Source organism: Hevea brasiliensis, chromosome 11 (genome assembly GCF_030052815.1).
Source record: "Hevea brasiliensis isolate MT/VB/25A 57/8 chromosome 11, ASM3005281v1, whole genome shotgun sequence".
Classification (NCBI taxonomy): domain Eukaryota; kingdom Viridiplantae; phylum Streptophyta; class Magnoliopsida; order Malpighiales; family Euphorbiaceae; genus Hevea; species Hevea brasiliensis.
In genome coordinates this window covers 12,914,659-12,922,743 of record NC_079503.1, presented here as the reverse complement: position 1 = coordinate 12,922,743, position 8,085 = coordinate 12,914,659, and the positions used below count along the sequence as shown (strand labels likewise).

Genomic DNA, 8,085 nt, shown 5'->3' with positions numbered 1-8,085 from the left:
GATGCCAAAGCACTCTATCTTATCTTGTCATGTACATTATAAATTTATTGTCCATTTATTTAAATTATCCCATGTGTAAAAATTTTTTTTTTAGTCCTCAAACTGGCTTTGAATAGTACAATTCACTGACGAAATATGGCACTGTTCAGAGCGCAAAAGTCTGGGGCGTTACAATAATTAATAAATTAAAAAATATTTTCAATTTTATTTTATAATAATATGAAATATTATATTTACATTTTATAAATAAAATTATCTACTAATAAAATTATATTGGATATTAGTTACATAATATAGTTTTGTTTAACATCAACTAATGCTAATAGTATAATATTTTTTAAAAAAACAATATAATATTTATTATTTACTTATTATAATACATTGAAATATAATTTAATAATAAAAGAAATTTAATTATAGAGTCCAATTATAAAATAATGATAATCATAATAATAATAATTAAAAAATAAAATTAATTAACGCATCTAAAAAAATTAACACTTTTCTCATAATAATAGATTTAATATATAAGATTAATGTATATGCGCATTGTTTTAAAATATTTTTTAATCATTAAAAAATAAATTAAATATATTTTAATTACATCAAAATTTAAGAGTCCAACTAACTTAATTATTTGTTACTTGTACACTTTAATAAATTAATCTATAAATATATATTATAAGAAATCAATAGATATTATTTTTAATATTTTTAGATAACAATAATGATGATAATCAAAATCGCTCTATTTTAAAATAATATTTACAATGAAAGTAAAATAAAAAAAATCAAGAAATATTATTAAAGTAAATTAATAATTTATTATTATACTTTCCTTATAATGAGATGAAAATTTAATATTTCATTAATCTAATATTAATATAGAGTAAAATTTATTTTATAATAAAATAAAGTCATTTTAAAATGAATCAATGCTTTTTATTATTGTTTGATAATCTACATGTCTTATAAAATAGCTTAAATTGAAAATATTAATTCACTTCAAATTATGGTGATGCTTAGAAAAAATTATAATTTATAAATAATATAAAATAATTTTTTTATTAAATTAGTAAAATAAAAATTATACATTTAAATAAATTAAAGTAAGGTCAATAAAAAAGCTTTATTTTTTTATAAATAATCGATAAAAATATAATAAATGTATTAAACAAATAGATTATATATTTTTAAAAATTATATTTTATTTTTTTTTAAGCTAATAAATGGAAGATTTAGTTTTTTTGTGTATGAAAATACAATAGGCACGTAACTGAGTAGAAATCTTGCCAAAAAAAAAAAAGTGAATAAGAGAGCAATTTTATTTTATGTTAAAGGAAAAAAGATAATTTTACTTTTTTAATTGCTCTTTTAATAATAATAATAATACATAATACATAAAAGGTCAAGATTATCCTCATAGATGGTTTATATTCCATAGATTGAGAAGGGTAAACCTATCATTATATGCTTGAAAACTAGCTGAATAAGAAAAGAAAATTTCATATCCCTCTGACTGCAGTATCTAGCAGATGTCATCACTTGATCATTCAATCAAAGTAAAGGAAGGGCAAAATGATAAGAATAATAAAATTGTCAGCTGCTTTAGTTATACAAAAAGGGATAAAATTGTACTTTTACTGTTTTTTGGAAACAGTAAAAGTATTGTCTAGTTTAGTAATATATATATATATATATGTTAAAGAACAGGAATTTGCTCGCAGTATTCATGGTTTTATATTAAAATTTTTATTATTCGAAAATTGAATATTTTCCATTTACCATCATTTTTAAGAATTCAATAATCCACAATCTAATGAATTTAATATGATCAAGAATTTGAAATTTAAAAAAGAAAGAAAAGAAAAGAAAGAGAGGGCAATAAGAACATTATTTTGCAACCATCAAAATTCACCCACGTTGCCTTATTGATTGAGCAGATGCATAAATAACAAAACAACAAATCTGGTTTGAAGAAGTTCATAATCTTCAAGTCTTCACAAGCACCAAATCATCAATACAATTGATAAAATGTGTAGCCTTCACTTTGAGTTCAGAAACCATTCTTTCAGACAAAGGTTTCAAGCCCAACATAAATTGAATGACTTGTTGCATCACCACCCACAGAATTAGAACAAAACCCAGCGCAATATTTGCCTTTAGTGACACAAAATAACAATCAGAAAGGAAGGAGAATGCATCGTAAAGATCAATTATAGCAATGGAGAAAAGGGTTATGGAGAATGCAAGTATTAAGCCATTGAAGATAACAAAAATAGCTGCAAGTAGAGCACATGCAATGAAGGAGCAATAGAGGAACGTAAGGAGGATTAGATCCAAGTTCGGTACCATTTGTTTATGGATTTGATTGATGATTTTTGGGAGAGAGGAGTGTCAGGGGTTTGTGAGTGTTTTGGATTTTGAAGAAGCAAAAGAGAATGAAGTGAGTTGTACTCATTCTATATTTCTATGCATGAAAAATTTCCTAAAAACCCACTTTGAATCTTTCCGCAAATTAAATAAATGACATGGGAATTATTCAAATTACAGCCAAACATAATTTTTTTTTTTCTTCTTCTTCTTAATTTCTTCCTTATCTTGTTGTACAACATTTTTTTAACAGCCTTAGAATCTTTATAAAAAAAGAAAAATCAATAAAAGAAAATGGTAGGATTCTTTTCTTGGGGCAGAAAAAGGGACCTTCGTCGACAGCAGGATTCGAACCTGCGCAGGCAAAGCCCAACAGATTTCGAGTCTGTCTCCTTAACCACTCGGACATATCGACGACCATTAAATTTCTCTCCTTCACAATTTATAAAAAGAAAATACACTTAATTTTTATATTTGTTTATTTATTAATAGAATTTGTTTATTTGTTTATTTATGTTTCTTGATTTTCTGCTAGAAAAAACTTACCACAACGTTTTGGTATGGGTATTTGCTCATAGTTTGAGCAATTTTGATCAAATTCCACCAAATAATTGCTTAGGAACGTACATTATAGACACTCAAATTTCAAATTTGCAAGAATATTAACTGTTTATAACACTTCGTTTAGTAGTGTTATGTAATGAAATTAAAATTGTAATATAATTACATTACTATGTTTATCTGCAAAATAAAAATATAAACAATTAATTATAATTTTTAATTTAATATTTAATTTATTTATAGTATTAATAATAATTAGAAATGGTTAAAATGATTGGTGATCAAGTATTAGTGGTAACTAAATAATTATGATGGCGGCAATATCGGTAGATAGATGGTAATGGCAAGATGAGAGTAGGGATAATAATAGCTAAGTAGTAGTGACAGTGATAATGATAGTGACTGTAATAGTGGTGATAGGATGGTAGTGGTGGTGGTGGTGATGATAACAGCAAGCTGGAGTAGTAATGGTGGTGGTAGTAGTAGGGTTGACAAATAAATAAAATATTAATTCTTACTTACACTTGGGTGTATACACTCAACCAATCAGCAATTGTCATTTTGGTTAAAATCATGTTAAGTTCCACTTAAAAATACATATAGGTAGTTTTTTATTAGTTGGTATTTGTACACCTCAGTGTAAGTAAGAAATTTCTTATTTAAGTAATTTTTACTTACACTCGGGTTTATACACCTAACTAATCAACAATTGTCATTTTGGTTAAAATCATGGTAGGTACCATTTTAAAATATAAGAATATGATTTTTATTGGTTAAGCATTTGTACACCTTGGTGTAGGTAAGAATTTTCGATTTGAGTAATTATTGCCTACACCAGGGTGTATACACCTAGCTAATCATCAGTTGCTACTTTAACTTAAATCATAGTAGGTCTCATTTAAAATTATATGAATATGATTTTTTATTTGTTACCTACACACTTTGGTGTAGGTAACAAATTTCCGATTTGAATAATTCTTGCCTGCACCAGGGTATATACACCTAACTAATTATCAATTGTTATTTTAACTCAAATCATAATAGGTCTCATTTAAAAATATATGAATATAGTTATTTATTGGTTGGGTGTTTATACACCTTAGTGTAGGTAAAGAATTTCCAATTTAAGTAATTTTTGCCTACACTCGGTGTATACACCCAACCAATCATCATTTATTATTTTAGCTCAAATCCTAGTATGTCACATTTAAAAATATAAAAAAATAAGTAACATTTATTTTACTTTTAAGTGTAACTAGCATAATGCCCATACTATGCATGGGTAATTTATAATTTTTATTTTTTTAATTTAATTTTTAATTACATCTTAAATAAGATAATTATTATTATTAAATTAATTTTAAATTAAAATTTGTCTTTTTTTAATTTAATTTGAATAAAATTTTACCTGTTATAATAATAAAATTTTAATTAATTTATGATGTAATTAATTAAAATACCTATTTAATTTTTTTATATATATATTAAAAATATTTTTCACAATTATTTCATTTAAAATGTAATAAAAATACTTTATTTAAAAAATAATTTAAATTTCATGCAATGATTATATTTTATCTCATAATTTATACAAATCGATATTTTTATTTTGTAAATTACAAAAAATATATTAAATTAATGAAAAAATAATATTATTTTAAAAATATATAAATATGATATTTTTTGTTGCTAATATAATAAAAAAATTAAATTACTAATAATGAATTGTTTTATTTAATTTTAATAATAATGAAAATATATAACATTATCATTGATTAAAAATAACATTCTATTATATTATTTTTTAAAAATATTATATTTAGGTGTAAATTTTTTTTATTAATCTGATATATTTTTTATAAAATAACTTTTTGATAAAAAAGTTATCATTTTACATAAATTTATAATATAAAATAAATATATTTTATAAAAATTAAAATTTTAAAATACCGTCATTTTCTATTAATATAATAAATATTAAAAATGCATACTATTTTTCAAAAAACAGATTTTATAATTTTAATATTATAATTTTAATTATTTTTAATCATTTTTATTTGTAGCTAAATTTTCGATACAATCATATTTATAATTTATTTTTGAAATTCTACCTTTATATAAAAATACAGTTGAAAGATAAGTTATATATAAAAATTTAGATATTTAATTAAAATTTAAAAATATTTCTGTTAAAAATTAGTGACAATTAAATATGAATAAATTAATGACAATCATTTTTATTTATAGCTAAATTTTCGATGTAATCATATTTATAATTTATTTTTGAAATTCTACCTCTATATAAAAATATAATTGAGATACGATGTTTTTTTTTTGTAAATTACAAAAAATATATTAAATTAATGAAAAAATAATATTATTTTAAAAATATATAAATATGATATTTTTTGTTGTTAATATAATAAAAAAATTAAATTACTAATAATAAATTGTATTATTTAATTTTAATAATAATGAAAATATATAACATTATCATTGATTAAAAATAACATTCTTTTATATTATTTTTTAAAAATACTATATTTAAGTGTAAATTTTTTTTTATTAATCTGATATATTTTTTATAAAATAACTTTTTGATAAAAATGGTTATCATTTTACATAAATTTATAATATAAAATAAATATATTTTATAAAAATTAAAATTTTAAAATACCGTCATTTTCTATTAATATAATAAATATTAAAAATACATACTATTTTTCAAAAAACAGATTTTATAATTTTAATACTATAATTTTAATTATTTTTAATCATTTTTATTTTTGAAATTCTACCTGAAAGATAATTTATATATAAAAATTTAGATATTTAATTAAAATTTAAAAATATTTCTATTAAAAATTAGTGACAATTAAATATGAATAAATTAATGACAATCATTTTTATTTATAACTAAATTTTCGATATAATCATATTTATAATTTATTTTTGAAATTCTACTTCTATATAAAAATATAATTGAGATATAATTTATGCATAAAAATTTAGATATTTAATTAAATTTTGAAAATATTTCTGTTAAAAATTAATGACAATAAAATATAAATAATCAAGATATTAGTTATAATTACATTCGATATATAATTATAATGAAATAAAATACTAAAAATTTTAAGAATATTAAATAAGAAATTTATAAAAAATAGTAATTAAATAAATATATTTAAATAAATTTTAAAATAATAACTAAAATTTTTTGAAAGAAATAATAAAAAAAAGAGTAAATCAAAAAAGATTTGAGAACACTTAGGTGAAATAAAAATACTTAATGAGAAGAAAGTGATTGATATGTATTAAATGTCTCATATGACATACTATATATGAACAAACAAATAGAAATTATTCAAATAAAAGTTTAATTCTATAATTAAATATTATTTAATTAAAAAATGAAAACAAAAGCATTTAAATTTAATTTTTATAACAACAAAATATTTCTCATTTATTTGGCTTTTTCAATTCAATAGCCATAAGTTAACCATAATTATAATAATAATAATAATCATTAATTAATCATCGAAAAATGAAATAAAAAGAATATTAAATTATTAAATAAAAATTAATACATACTAATTATAAATAAGTCAAATATATATTTTTTATTTTTATAACTTTTTATGTAGACTACAATTTGTCTCTTAAATTTTTTGATAAAGAATTTATAATAAAAATAATAGATAATAAAATAATATAATAAAAATATTTATTAAAGATATAAAATAATTTAAGATTGATTAAATTATATGATAGTTGATTATAAAGTAACAAATTAATAACTAATTTTTTTTAGTTAATCGCCATCACTAACATTTATTATTATTATTATTATTATTATTATTATTATTATTATTATTATTATTATTATTATTATTATTGTTGTTAATTTATTTATTTATTTATTTATTTATTTATTTATTATTATTATTATGGAGGGTAACATGTGGTAAATAATATTTTTGCATAAATAAATTTATAAAAATAATAATATAAATAATTTTTAAACACTATATTTAATTACAAAAAGTTTTAATTTTTAAAAATCATATTTTAAAAAAAAAAATAATTTAAATAATAAATATTAAGATATAATTGTAAATAATATTGATAATTAAAAGAGAAATAAAAAAAAATTTAATAATTATTATTATAAAAAAGTACAAAAGAGAATTATTAATAGAAGGTGACACGTGGTAAGTTTTTCAAGGAAAGTGTCACGTAGCATTTTCTTACAAATACCACTAATATATATATATATATATATATTAATTTTTAATTACATTTTAAATAAGATAAATTATTATTATTAAACTAATTTTAAAATAAAATTTCTCTTTTATTTAATTTAATTTAAATAAATTTGTATGTTATAATAATAAATTTTTAATTAATTTTTAATTTAATTAAATAAATATCTATTTAATTCTTTTTATACATATATTAAGAGTAGTTTAATAATTTAAATTTCATAAAATTTTTATATTTTATCTCATAATTTATATAAATTGATCTTTATTTTTAGTAAATTATAGAAAATACATTAAATTAATAAAAAAATAATATTATTTTAAAAATATAAATTTTTTGTTATAAATATAATTAAAAAAATTAAATTACTAATAATGAATTGAATTATTTAATTTTAATAATAATAAAAATATATGATTTTATTAATAATTAAAAATAACATTCTATTATATTATTTTTTAAAAATGCTATATCTAAGTGTAAATTTTTTCTATTAATCTTATATATTTTTTATAAAATAATTCTTTGACAAAAATAGTTATCACTTTACATAAATTTATAATATAAAATAAATACATTTCATAAAAATTAAAATTTAAAATATCATCATTTTCGATTGATATAATAAATATTAAAAATACATACTATTTTTTAAAAGATTAATTTCATAATTTTAATGATGTAACTTTAATTATTTTTAATCATTTTTATTTACAGCTAAATTTTCGATACGATCATATTTATAATTTATTTTTTAAATTCTACTTTTATATAAAAATATAGTTGAGAAATAATTTATACATAAAAATATATATATTTAATAAAATTTAAGAATAATTCTATTAAAAATTAATGATAATAAAATATGAATAATCAAAATAA

At 18.2% G+C, this 8,085-nt stretch overlaps 1 non-coding gene across 1 annotated transcript; it reads right to left on the bottom strand.

Moving 5' to 3' along the window:
* Positions 1–2,706: 2,706 nt before the first annotated feature.
* On the bottom strand, positions 2,707–2,788 carry TRNAS-CGA (transfer RNA serine (anticodon CGA)). Its single transcript has one exon. It is a non-coding gene; the product is annotated as a tRNA-Ser (tRNA).
* Positions 2,789–8,085: the final 5,297 nt, after the last annotated feature.